Here is a 13,841-nt window from a genome sequence, read left to right on the forward strand (position 1 = left end):
TCTTTCAGCTCCACGCAGTTTTTTCGATGAAACCATGTTTTTGTCGTATGCCGCAAGAATTGCACTTCGATTTTTCCAAATGTTTGAAACTGTAGATTTTGACAAGCAAAATTCCTTACACAGTGTCGATTGATTGGTTCCATCATCAATACGCTTTACAATTTTAACTTTGTCCTCTATCGAAAACGCTTTTCTCTTTAGAGAATTTGCCATTTTCACTGCTTTTGAAATAAAAATCTTGTCTCAAATAGATAATGTAAGAATATGAAGAGAGCAGCTGTAGAATGAGTTAAATTGTTCCCCTTCTTGATTGTCAAGGGGTGATTTGTAAAGAATATGGTTTGAACAGATAAGAAAATTCCAAAAATTCAGCAGGTGGCCAAGTTAACTAGTTGTAGAGCAAGCTTGGGGAAAAGAGATAAAGCGAGACTTGGCAGGAAGGGGGGAGTATAAGATAAATGATCTGTTTGACATTTATTACAGTATAGTTAAAAGTGATAAGCATAAAGGAGAGTAATATGACACATTTTATAGGAATGCATTCATTTTCAGTCCCAACACCTACAAGTTTAAAGATGGAGGACTGAAAAAGATATTTAAAGAAATGAAATTTGAGTCCATTATAACCGAGTTTCCAAGTTCTAAGCTGTTAACCTAAACTAGTCGTGCATAAATTGTAAATAAATGTAAATAGTAATTATTTAAGGTGAAAACAAAAAAGCCTACCTTTGTCTTCTGATGTAGCCAATATCGGAACTAACTTTCAGAGTTGTAATCATCCGCTGTCACAACTTGAGCTGCATCAGTCATCTTCCAATCAGAAAAAAATAGTTTCTTAGAGTTGAAGGGCTTGCTTTCGTAGTTTTAATGGAAAAAGAACACTGTGACTTGGCAGCACCTGAAATACACAAGACAATATGGGATTGTTCTATTGTCAACAGTTTATGCACTTGTATATGAAGCTAACATCACTTGTGGCGTGCAAATATCTGTAAATCCTTAACATTTCTCCAGTCATCTTTTGTTGACATACAGAGCTTTTGTAAACAAGCAACTGCCACATTATAAGAAACATCAGCGATGTTTACATCTCCTACCTGAAATTTCACATCAAATATTGCTGATAACTTCTGAACTTTTAAGTATTATTCTCAGTAGTATCTTTCCAGTATTAAGAAATAAAATTATCTCAATTATTTCTTTGGTTAATATCTATACTTAAAAGTAAATTAAGGGGTCTATCTTTTTTAAAAAATTCTTTATCATTATAATGCAATTGTAGACTTCACATACTGAAAGGGCCCTTTTTAATGAACTTGGCATAACTTTCTTTAAAAAATTTTTATTTGTTCTAAAGTATTGATAAAAACTTATAACTACGAAAGTGTGTATAAAAATGTACAAGGAGTGCAATGGGACAAAAAAAACTTAGTTCAACAAAACTTAGCTGGCAAAAACTAATTTCAAAAAATAACCATGTGTGATGATCTACTGCCCACTGAAATTAAACTACTGAGTTGAAATTTGACATGCTGTAAGGATATGCTGTTTATGTATGATATGAAAGATTTTTATTATATATGTGTGTATATATATAATATATATTTAAATTTTTTGCTGTAAATAATACTTTATCCGTTTTTCTTTCTCAAGGTCTACATTCTGAATGCTTGTACTTGAATTGATTTAATTAAAGTGGAAGAAATGAAATGTCACAAATAAATTTCAAGGGCTTAATGGAAAAACCAGGTAAGTGACATTTTCATAATGTCTATTATCAGAATAAGAAGAAACAAAGTGGTATCCGAAATATTTTTATCGATATTTTAGAAGCCTGGGATAGTTAATAATCCATTCCTTATTTAATTCACCATTATCTATTATTGAAATAAAAATCTTGATGCATACTAAAAACTTAGTTACGCTAAAATTAAAATGGGGGGGGGAAACAATTTTGCTACATTAAACATGCCTGTATTGATGCGACCACTTTATGTTATTTTCCTTGATTGATATATACTCCTTTGTGACCACGGCAGATTTAACATGCACCAGTCACCATTTTATACATGGGTATTCTTCGGCCGGCTGGATTTGAAATCCCATTCTCACAAACACGACTTCAACTCCCTGCCAACCAGGCTATCCCGGCCAAATTATTAGTTTATTTTATAATAGTCATTGAACAGCCAACCCAATTTCGAGTTTACGACTGCTAATGTTCAACTTATTAGACTTCTAATTTTAAACTCAATTCAGAACACAAGGGAACTCCAGGATCAAGTATTGGAAGAAATTTTTGTCTTGAAGGGGGACGTTTTGATGGAACTGACCAGCATTTAAGTTACATGATGATTAAAACCACAAAAGCTTTCCACTGTCAGTCTGACAACAAGGGGACCTATGATCCGTCTACCACTGAGGATATTTTACTTCGGCACAGTGGCTGGTGTAAGCCGGGTGAAGAATTCGTATCGACCAGTCAACACTGGGATTCGAACTCAGTGCCCTTGACTCCATCTTCACTGGGTAATAACTCTGCAAGAGGTACCAATTTTTCTTGATTTGCCAAATTTTAGTCATTTTCAAAATGTAAATAGAAATTCAATCGTAATTTTTGTAGAATAAAAAGATGGAAATAAACCATTTTTCCTCTTAATCTGCAATGATTAATCAGAAGCAACCGTGAGGGTTAGTGTGCAAAATGAACAGGGGGTGTAACTTTCTAGTTTTTTTAAATACTTGTTAAATTATTAGCTTTTAAAGTGCATACTTTAAAAAAATAAGAAATACATTTTTCAGTATTAAGAAATAATAATTAAAAACTGTCATCAGCTGGAATAGAACCCGCGATCTCACAGTTTTGTGTTAGATTTCATAATCATCAGCCCCAAATATACACACCTGCCTTGCGGATATTTAATTATTATTATATTTTTTTTTTTTTAATTTAATAAATGAAGTTATTTGGATACTTGACATTCTTGAACTGGATACTTTAAATGCTTGACATTCGTTATTACAGAATGAAAAGCTTGGAAAGACAAATATTAGTTAATATTTAATTAAAGAAAAACCCGTATTGAAATCTAACGAATTGTCCCTGATAAATTTTGTGGCAATAAGAAAAATATTGAAGCCTGATACATGTCCGGATTTTTGAAACACTTTCTAGTTTTACTATTTAATCAAATTGGTTTCGATGTCTTTCATCCTGCCTGTCTCATTAGTGATTCAGCATATTTCGATATCATTTTTGATTCGTTCTTACTTAATATTAATTTGTTTGCTACAATTAATTTGTATAACTTTTTTACTACATTTTTGCGAGGAGTTTAAAAATATAATATCGAGGGCATTAACTGAAGTTAAATTGACTTTTTTTGTATGCCTCTTTTACTTACATCATCCACACACCCACACGCGACCGACTGCTTCTTAGAAACAGATTTTAAATAGTCTCTTGATCAAATGATGGGACAAAATTTGCCTTTTAAACAAATCAAAAAACTTTTCTACTTTTTAAAATTGTTTATTTTTAAATAATTTATTAATACTCAAATTGTTTAAAAGATATGTTCTTTTTCATTGACAACACAGTTTTATATTTAATCTAGCCATTTATTTATATTTTTTTAACTTATTTTTTATTTGTTTTTATTTTATTAAATTAAATGCACAGATTTAAAATAAAAACAAATCTGCCAAAATTTTATAAATAGATCTAATTTGCAATTTTAAGAAGTTATTTCAACTTTGCTTTAAAAATTTGAAATCCTTATAAATTAAAAAATTTTGATGCCTTATTAACTGTAAACACATAATAACAACAAAAATCAGGGAGTTAAAAATAGAAACAAGTATGATCAATAAACAATAAAAGCATAAGCTAACTAAATAAAAGAATTTTGTGTACGAAATATCATATTTTACAAATTAAACATAATTCATATTTCGGGGATACATGGAAAATTAGGTCAGACAGGAGGTTTGAACAATATTTTTTACATATATATTAAAACATTTGTTTAGCTGATGATCACTTGATTTCAATGCTCTATCAAGCAATATCACATGTTGCTTCTGTTTATTAGCAGTAAGTAAAATTACATCTGTTATCTCAATTTCATCCAAAATAAACCACATCAAAAATTTTGGCAGATGAGCCTGTCAAAGAGGGAATTGAATGGTGGCCCACTATTTAAATAAATAAAGAAAGAAAGGAGTTCACGGATTCATGTACGATTAATTTGGAAAATAACAAATTAAAATCAATTACAATAATTAAGTAAATTAAACAATTAAGCTAGTTAAAACATTTAGGATAATTAAAAGGAAAAAAAGCTTTTGTAATAAATTGGAAAAAATATATTTTGCAAAAAAGAAAAGTTAAAATTAAACGAGAAGCTCTTTAACGACAATGAGACACAACGGAAATCTCGAAACAGAGTGACCCTAAACAAGATTCTCCCACAGCCCTAGAAATTTTTTGCCCAGAAATCAGACAAAAGGGTGTTTCTGTGGACAAAAGAGCCCACAGCAATTTAAAGAAGCTGAAAACATTTCCCACAGTGTAAATTGAGGCGGCTATTTGACTACTCCATGGAGTACCGCTTTTTAGGATCCATGGACTACTTCCATCACTTGTAAACACTTCCATTAGATTTTGAAAAGCGTTCGCCAATGCAAAAAAGAAAAAAAAATGTATTTTAGGCTTCAGAGGGCTCCAGCTCCGAATAAAACTTTAAAAAAAGAAGGAAAAAGTTGGATCTGGGGGCCCATGCCATCTCGGGGCCCCAAGCTACAGCTTATTTAGCTTATACGTAAATCCGGCAGTGATGTTTGTGTTCGATTAAATTCAAAAAGAGTGAATAGGTTTAGAGAATATACAGAATATAATTTTTTATAATTCATTTAAAATAACAGACACCTTAGTAAAACAGAACATGAAATTAGCTTACGGAAGTGAAATATGCTATTTTAAATTATTTTGAAGGCTTAATTAATTTATAAAAGATGTAATATAAAAATTTATAATAAAAAAAAAAATTAAATCTGAATTTCTTTTAAAGTCAATGGACTAAAAATTTCAGATGATATTTTTCATTCAACAACCTGTAACTAATTGGAAAATAAATTTATCAAATATTTCTAAATCTTCAACTTTTTATCTTTAAACTCCTTGTTTACTAAAAAATATTTATTTTGAATTTTTCCTAATTTGGTTGACTTAACCCTCGAATTGCCCTGCCCAAAGATACATTAATAAATTATTTTTTTAACAATTATTTTAAGTTGACAGAGTTTAAAATATTCTTATTGGCACATTGCAGCATTAAATAAGTAATAAAAAATATTTAACATTCCATTTATAAAAGATTTTAGTGAATATATTTTTATAAAAATTTTTGGAATATTATTAACACTAGATTGCCCAAAGTTATCATTTTGACTGCTTTTTAATTTCAATTTAAAAAAAACAATGATTTATTAAGATATGATAAAATGTTGTGTTACATATATGACACAATTTCTTAGAATTTTGTGACTTTTTCTACAACATATAAATTTTTTATTGTTAATATTTACTAATAACTTGTTATATAACTATAAATAATATAAAAAATATTAAATTAATTTTAAACATATCTTTACAAATTAGTTATTTCACAATCTAGTCATTTTGACTGCTTTTGGGCAATATGGTATATACTAAGTTTTAGTCTTTCTAGTGTTAAAAATGGTAAATAGAAAATTAAAATAATGAATAAAAACATCTGCATAGATACAAGTTTATTTGCACAGGTAACAGAAAATAATTTAAACTAAAACTAAAATAAAGTGTAGAAAACATATTTTTATACTTTTGATTGTAGGGAACATAATGTATTTAACGATTAGATAAAAATAAACTTTGAGAAACTTTCATAATTACATTATTAACTCTTTCAATAATTATATTATTTAACTAATTTTGAAAGTTACAAAAGAGATTTAAAAGATTTAAATATTATTATTATAAGATTTAAAAGATTTATAACATTTTTAAAGGATATTTTATCTTTGTTTTTAATCAGGAATGAGAAGTTTCTTCCAACGAAAATAGAAGAAACTTTTAATCGTGAAATTTAAAATATTTAAACAGTTTTAAGTTTGTAACTGCATCCTAGTTTAAATAAAAGTATTTTTGAATTACTTAATATTATGTAGTAAAACTTAATTGAAGTAAAACTTAATTGAAGTAGCAAATCACATACCTAACGTAAGACAGTAACGTAAACAAAATAAATTCTTTATTGCAAATAGCAAATTTTTGTAAACAAATAACGTTATACTCTAACTCTTAAAAAATCATATTTTTAAAATCCTCCATGTAAATAAATGTTTGACTAAATGAATAAATGTTTTTTAATTGAACGTTACGTGTAAATACGAGATTACGCGCTATCCGACATTATTATTATTTACGGTTGATGCCATTTCAGTAGAGGTACGAATTAAAATAACGCCCAAGGAATTTAAAAAAATTATGGGATTGTTTATTTACTTTTTTTTTAAAAAATAATAAACTTACGTAATTGATTTGGAAATCTATCTAAAAATTTTGTTATTGATCCAACATAAGTTTTACTTTCGAGTCGATTAGTGTTAATACCTGTTGCGACAAAATTACGTCGGGATGTTAAATAGTTTATCATTCATAAACTTTAATAATGATCACACTTTATTTTAAACACGTCTCGGGAGCCGAATTAAAGTTTTGTTTAAAGCCGGTTGGTTAAAGTTTTTTTCTTGATGTTCACTAGTCCGGCATTGTAATTCTGACTTTAATTTATGTCATTTTTTTTTTCCAAAGTGATTCTGTTTAGTTATTAGCCTTTTTTTTTTTTTTTTTTTTTTTTTAAAAAAAACGTTTTACGTTTGAAAAAGTGTAACGCGTCTTAACCTTGTTTTATTTTCGATTTTGTTTTGGATTCTTTCAATAGTTACAAATGGTGTTTCGCGATAAAGAATTTCTGTCTATGCTGTAAAATTAGTTTTGTAACCATGCACTTATGACTGAAAGTATAAAATCTTTTAACCTTTTAGTTTTATTTGTTTTCTCCCAGTATTTTGGATCAAATCAAATTATGATAATGTTCTTTCATTTAAATAAAAACTTTTCTGGTTATTTTAATTGGGGGTTCGACGTTACGTTTTATATAAATTGATAGATATCTCTTATTTTTCGTAGGTTTTTTTTTTTTGTAACACTACAATCGCGTTTTTTTTTTTTAAGTGTTTGTGACGACGATTATCGTTTCCTGTTTTTTATATATAATCCCCGTGGCAGAATCGTGGCGACATTGTCGCAGAACGTTACCGAGTTCTTGCAGAAAGATTTTTCTTTTGGGAAGTGAAGAGTTTTTTTTTTTTCCTGTAGAAATTTTCGAAAGTTTTTTTATCTTTTCTTCAGAATTATATTCAAAAGATGCCTTTCTCGCATATCCTAGTGGGGAAGAAATGTTTTTTCTATTCTCATTTGAGAATAACGAAAAATAAAGATTAACGAAGTAAAAAATTTGATTTTCTTTTATGCGGAAAAGTTCGTTCATTTTAATGCAATTATTACTATCGATTTCCACATAGTTTTAAAATCAGATATTTTTAACATAATTTTTATTACAACAACTGAATCTCGAAATGAAAACGCGCATTTAGCACCCCTTTTTTGAAGAGTCCTATTTACTGCTACGGATTTCATGATTTAATTTTTTTTAATGAGATGATGATTTACAAAATGTGAAAAAGGAAATAATTAGTGTGTTTTCTACCTACAAAATGCGAGAATATAGCCCATAATAGTAGAACAAAAATAATATTACATATTTAATTAAATTATTTTATTTCATCTGAAAAGTTTTTCTTTTTTTTTGAAGTTGATGCTTTTGTTACTTTAATATGCATATTTGTTTTTTTGTTTTTTTAAGTATCTTGCAGATTTTATTATTAGAGAGGTATGTCGCAGAAAGCCCCGAAAAATTCTGCCACGGGATATATAATATATATTTTTTCATTTTCAAAGCAATTATTTACCAATCTTTACAATTTGTATTGTTAAAATGTTATTTAAAATTTTCTTTCGGGTTTTGATAATTTAGACAAAATTATTATGGAAAAAATTGGAAGAGAAATTTAACTTTAAAATTTTTTTGAGTTTCAATTTTGGCTTTTCGGTAGGAATTTTTACTTTTTATTCTGAGCATAGGTCGTTTTTATTTTCTTTCAATTAACTAACTTTCTTTCAGTTAACTAACTTAAACGTATTTGATGCCTCCGGATGCGTTAATAAAATAAATAAATGAAGAAAAAAAAAATAACGCTTTCGCTATTTGAATTTCCATCTTCATCGTCTATTTCTTTTTCTTGATATTTTTACTATATATATGTTTTATTTTGTCCGAATAATGAGAAGTGAACTCAACTTTCTCAAATGGTGAAGTGATTATGAGCAGGAGGCGTAACCTCTAAATAAGAGAACGTAAGTTTTTTATATCGAAGTTGGAGAATTTTTATTGCATCTAGTAGTTTAATTTAGCGAAAACTATAAGCAGGAAAATAATGATTCTTTTTTACTATAGTTAGTTAACTATAGTATATTATAGTTAGTTAGTTTTACTATAGTTAGTTAAAATAAGCTATGCTGGTGGCCGCATGGGTAGAAAAAAAAATTCTTTCATTTTGTTCTATTTTTGCTAATGCCTATTAAAGATATTCACGTATACGTTCTCAATAATGTAAAGCTAAAAAAAAATTTACGTAAATTTTTTTTTACAGAAATTTTAAATTTAGACTTTTTTATAATTTAATATAAATATTTCTTTGTTTAAATGTTGGAAACAAAAGATAAGAGAAAGAAAAGTAATAAATCATTCCCGATCGGTGGGAGCTGTAGGGGTTAGGGCTGCACTATTTCGTGTTCAACGGCATTGCGCACAAGCCGCATTACTTCGCGTCAATGCGGATCTAAAGCCAGTCCTTCACATTGATAGTTCAACTCCTTAACCACTTAACCATCGCGTATGAAAAAAAAAGTATGTTTTAGAAGAATTTTACCAACTTTTAAGGAAGTTTTTTTTTGTTATATTTTCTAATTAGCTTTAAAAGTAATTACAGCATTAAGCCTGGAAATTCAACTTTTTACGCATATTTTATCAAGGGTCGATCCAAGTGGGAATTGGGGCTCTCAGATTTAGGTGCATTTCGTAACCAAAAATAAATGTAAATAAAAGAAAGCTTTTATCGGGTATCTTTATATTGGATAAATCTCTGTTGTGGACTAATCGCAAAGACATGGTTCCCAGTAGATCACCGAACTCAAGCATCACTGGCTGCTGGTAGGTGACCACTTTGATACCCTGCGTAGGGACCGAGGGTGTGCGGCATCGGTCCTCGCGAAACTTTTCTCCCGTTAAGGTCCTGCAGTGGACTGATCGTTAAGAAACGGGTTCCCAGCAGATCACCGAAGTCAAGCATCACTGGCTACGGTCAGTGTGCGGGTGGGTGACCACTTGGGTCAGTCTGCGTAGGGACCGAGGGTGTGCGGTATTGGTCCTCGTTAAACTGTGCTATCGTAAAGTGCTCGACTTCTCGCTCAGGTCGTCGGGCTACCGAAGCGGGGGTGCCATCCCCTCCGCAGAGGATCAAAACTGTGATGGCATGTCTTCGGATCATCCTCCGGGATGTTTCCCAGACCGTCGCCAATAGCCCATTGTGTAGCTCTAGTGCGACTTAAGTACCTACCTACCAGTATGTCATGAGAAGCTCATAAATAACAATTTTGAGTGGTAAATTTTAAATATTTTTAATTTTATTCAGTAAAAATGACTCGAAAAAAATGTTATGAAAATATTCAATCTTTCTTAATGAAGGATGCAATTTAAGACCATCTCGTAATTATTATAAAAATTAAATCTTAATTCAAAAGCTTTGGTTTCACAAAACCAGAAACTTTTTATTTTATTATTTGAGAAAGCGATTTCGTTGTCATGCCCGTGCGTTAAAGGAATAACTACTTAACAATCGCGGCTAAGTTAGATCCAGTATTTCATACATTTTAATATTCTTTAAAAGTTATATTTTCTAACTAGCAGTAAAAATAATTATAGCATCATACTTAGAAATTCGACTGTTGCGCTTAATTTATCCGGGGTTGAGTCTGGTAGAAATCAGGACTGTTTTGCGTTTTCTTGACAAAAATTAATTCCTTAAAAATGGTCCCTTCATGAAATTCTAATTTGTGAAAATGTTCCTTCACGAAATTTCGTTTTATAAAACCCCACAAAATTGTTCCACTGCCGATTTTCGGAGAAAACGATGTGATTTTACTCCGACATTTTCACGAGCTAAGAAATTCGCATATCGTACTAGCGTATTTAAAAAAAATATCAGTTCAGAAAATGTTGTAGAAAATGCCTGAAAAATTTTCTAACAGCGAGAAGTTACGAGTGAAACACATTAATAAGTGAAATCTCAGTTTCGACCCTCGTATTAATATCGTATTAACAATGTCAGAATTTTAAAAACCATGTGTAAAGGGCTGGAAAAAAATGTCCACGACCGAAAGCGTCAACTCGAAACCGAAATTCACATATCGTAATAGCATTGTATTAGGGGGACCGGAAAGTAATGGCGTTTCGGCGCATTTGATATTTGTTATCAAAATTTTGTTTTTAGCAACAACCTTTCAATGCCGGATGAAAAATGGATCGAAAAAGATTTGTTTTTTAAGACTAACGAATATTTAATGCGCCGAAACGACATTACTTTCCAGACCCCCTAATATAAAAAATGCACATGAAAAGCCATGTCAAAAGAATCGAAAAAATTATGAATAACTTCCGAAAAAATAACAAACAAGCGTGAAATTACGATGTAATCGTCAACTAATCGAATCCGACAAAAAGTGCCTCAAAATCGAAATTTGAACGAATTACGTCGAAATAACAATACATCGAAAATGATTAATTTATTCGTCGTGGCGATAATTCGTAGCGCAAAATTTGTCGGGGGGCAGTTCAGCGTGAGCATAGCCTTCAACTTTAGACATACTTTAGACAAATATAAAAATCATATATGATTCAAAAATCTATAAATAGATCATCAATTCTATAAATAGAAGAGCAATAAAAAAAATGATATAGAGATGAGAAGAGGGAGTGTGAAAGAAAAGGTGAAATTAACCTCATTAGCAAAATAATATATCCTGTTAAAGCAAATTGACAGAAAGCTTTCTGCATACTGAGTAACTAAAAATCTGTGAAACCTTCCTACCTCTCCTCCCCCCCCTCAAGTAGGAGTTTTCTTAGAAAGACAAAGGACATGTCTCAGGAAGAGAGAACTTTCTTGTCCTACTTCAAGAGGGCAAAAAAGAAACCTATGATTTCTATAATCTTAGTCAAAAATGTCTTTTGCACATTTAAATTTTTTTTTTAGATTTTATCTTTCCACATGAAAATAAAACTGATAAGTTTTCAACAAGGGCGGCGCCAGTAGGGGTTCGGGGGGGGGGCAATTTCACTCCCGTCGGGCATGGCCAGCCCCCCCATCGGGAAAAATTTAGAGTCTCGTCGGGAAAATAGTCTGGTCACATTTTTTTCTAAATAATGTCAAAAAATGCCTAATAAAACTTTTTGTAGTTAATTTTTTATTTTTAAGAATTAGTAACAAAAATTAGTAAAATATATTGTAAATTCTATGTAATTGTAGTTTCACTGCACTACTTGTAACTTTGCCCATACATTGTTAAACTAGAGACCGGATGCGATTAGAAATGGTTGAAATTGGCGACTTTTCGAAGTCCCTTAGAAATCCTTTCCCACAGACACATCTTCATTTTCTTGGAACAAAAGCCTGGGGACAGAAAGAGACGCAGGTCCCCTTCTTTACAAATTCTATTTCGATGTTATGTGTTTATCAATGGTTTATGGGATCACATAATTGTTTTTTGATATTTTCAGGTAAAATGAAAGTATAAGAAAAAAAATATCCAATTTTTTTTTTATACTTTTAAATGAGGAAAATCATTTACTTATTCCGATTCAAGGTTTATATTTTAATCAACGCAATAAATATGCCGTCGGAAAAAAAGTAACAAATTTTTTTAAATTTATCATTTTTTTTTATCATTGTCTAAGTAATAAAAAGATTGTTGATTGATACAGAAAAACAATTAAACTGTTCGTATTCAATATCTTTAAATATATATTAATCAACAGATTCTCATTGACTTATTTTATGTACAGTGTATGAAATGGAAAAAGGGAACACCTTGATTAATTTTTGATTTAATCATATTTTCCCTTACAAAGAGTCAATACCATATTTTAAGTTACGAAAATGACCAGAAAAGCGCATTCTGTTCTAAATAAACTTTCAAGTTTGTCTATAGTTTAATTTTCAAAATGATGAAACAGCCGCAATCTGGAAGATATGGTCTGAAGTAAGTTACGGCAGAGAGAGAGTTGGAAAGTATGGGTCCTTTAATTTTAGCTTCACTTCTTTGATTATAGCCTATTATCTCGAGAACTTTTTGAGTGTATTGAAAAATTTTTGCATAAAATGACGAAAAACATTTTACACACAAATTTTTAAGCAAAATTAATTTTAAATAATTATTAGTTATTTTTTATTAGTTTATTAAAAAGTAGTAAAATATATTGAATTGTATGTTCTACATATTTTTACATCCTTTTAATTTCAAAATACAAACCTTCAGTGCAATCGATCAATTAGTTTATGAGTTATCAAATTTTAAAAAAGTCAGTTTGTTTAAAATTTTATTTATCTCGAATTATTTAACCGATTTCATTCAAATTTTGTATTTTACAATTTAAAATTACCTTCCATAAAAATTTGTATATCTTGCTATTTTATTTTATCCGTCGTTGAATAACTGACCCAATTTTCGGGTTTACGACTACTAATGTTCAACTCCGTAGCCTTGTGATTTTGAACCAATCCAGAAGACAAGGAAACTCCTGGATAAGTACCCCCACAGGTATTGATTCGTTATGGGAACCTGGAGGACTTTGCGACTCGACATATTTAACGTGCATCATCAGCATCCATTTACTACACGGGGATTTCAAAAATCGGGATTCAGAATTTTTCCAACGCATATTATAAACAAAAATATAAATAATATTAAATATTTTATAACTATTTAAAACTATATTTTTTGCGTGGCATTATCTTTGGAAAAATGAATTTTTGCAATCGTATGAAAAAAATTTCGATTCAATCAAAACGCAAAACGTTCTTGAGGTATGACGAGATTGAGATACTATCATCATTATCATTGAGCTATTATTTTGACGCTCTTACTATGCAATTATTATGAAATTAACAAAAGAGGACAAAAGGAAAGATGTTTTTATTTATTTATATCTGATATTAATATTGAAAGTGAACATAATTTTACCTTATTTTCCTCTTTCAATCATAATCCTTAAAATTATCAAAGCATATGGATAACCACCAGCTAAATTACCTTTCTATATAAAACGGCAAAATTATTAAAAATTATTTTGCTATTATCAGCAATATTGACATATACTTCAAATGAATGTACTGTGCGCAAAAAAATAAATGGACCCACCGAAATAAATTTTAATCTTAAGTTGGGTTCTTCATGTTCTAGGAGTCATTCGTGATGATACGAGAGGGTGGCATCAAATCAGAGCCGTTTTTAAGGATGGGCCCAGTGCCTCGAGTTCTGATGGGGCCCCCGAAAAGTCTAAAGTCACATTGCATTTTTTTTTCTTTTTTAATTGTAACTCATTTATTATTTATAACTCAAG

The 13,841-nt window shown here is 29.9% G+C and overlaps 1 protein-coding gene across 1 annotated transcript in view; it reads left to right on the top strand.

Annotated features, from left to right (window-relative positions):
- Positions 1 to 13,841, top strand: part of LOC122268880 (uncharacterized) — a 64,561-nt gene that overhangs the window by 40,036 nt on the left and 10,684 nt on the right. The window contains exon 3 of the mRNA XM_043039669.2: positions 1,654 to 1,749. The gene's annotated coding sequence lies outside the window, so the exon portion shown is untranslated. The remainder of the gene's footprint in view (positions 1 to 1,653; positions 1,750 to 13,841) is intronic.

The sequence above is a fragment of the Parasteatoda tepidariorum genome, chromosome X2 (genome assembly GCF_043381705.1).
Source record: "Parasteatoda tepidariorum isolate YZ-2023 chromosome X2, CAS_Ptep_4.0, whole genome shotgun sequence".
Classification (NCBI taxonomy): Eukaryota; Metazoa; Arthropoda; class Arachnida; order Araneae; family Theridiidae; genus Parasteatoda; species Parasteatoda tepidariorum.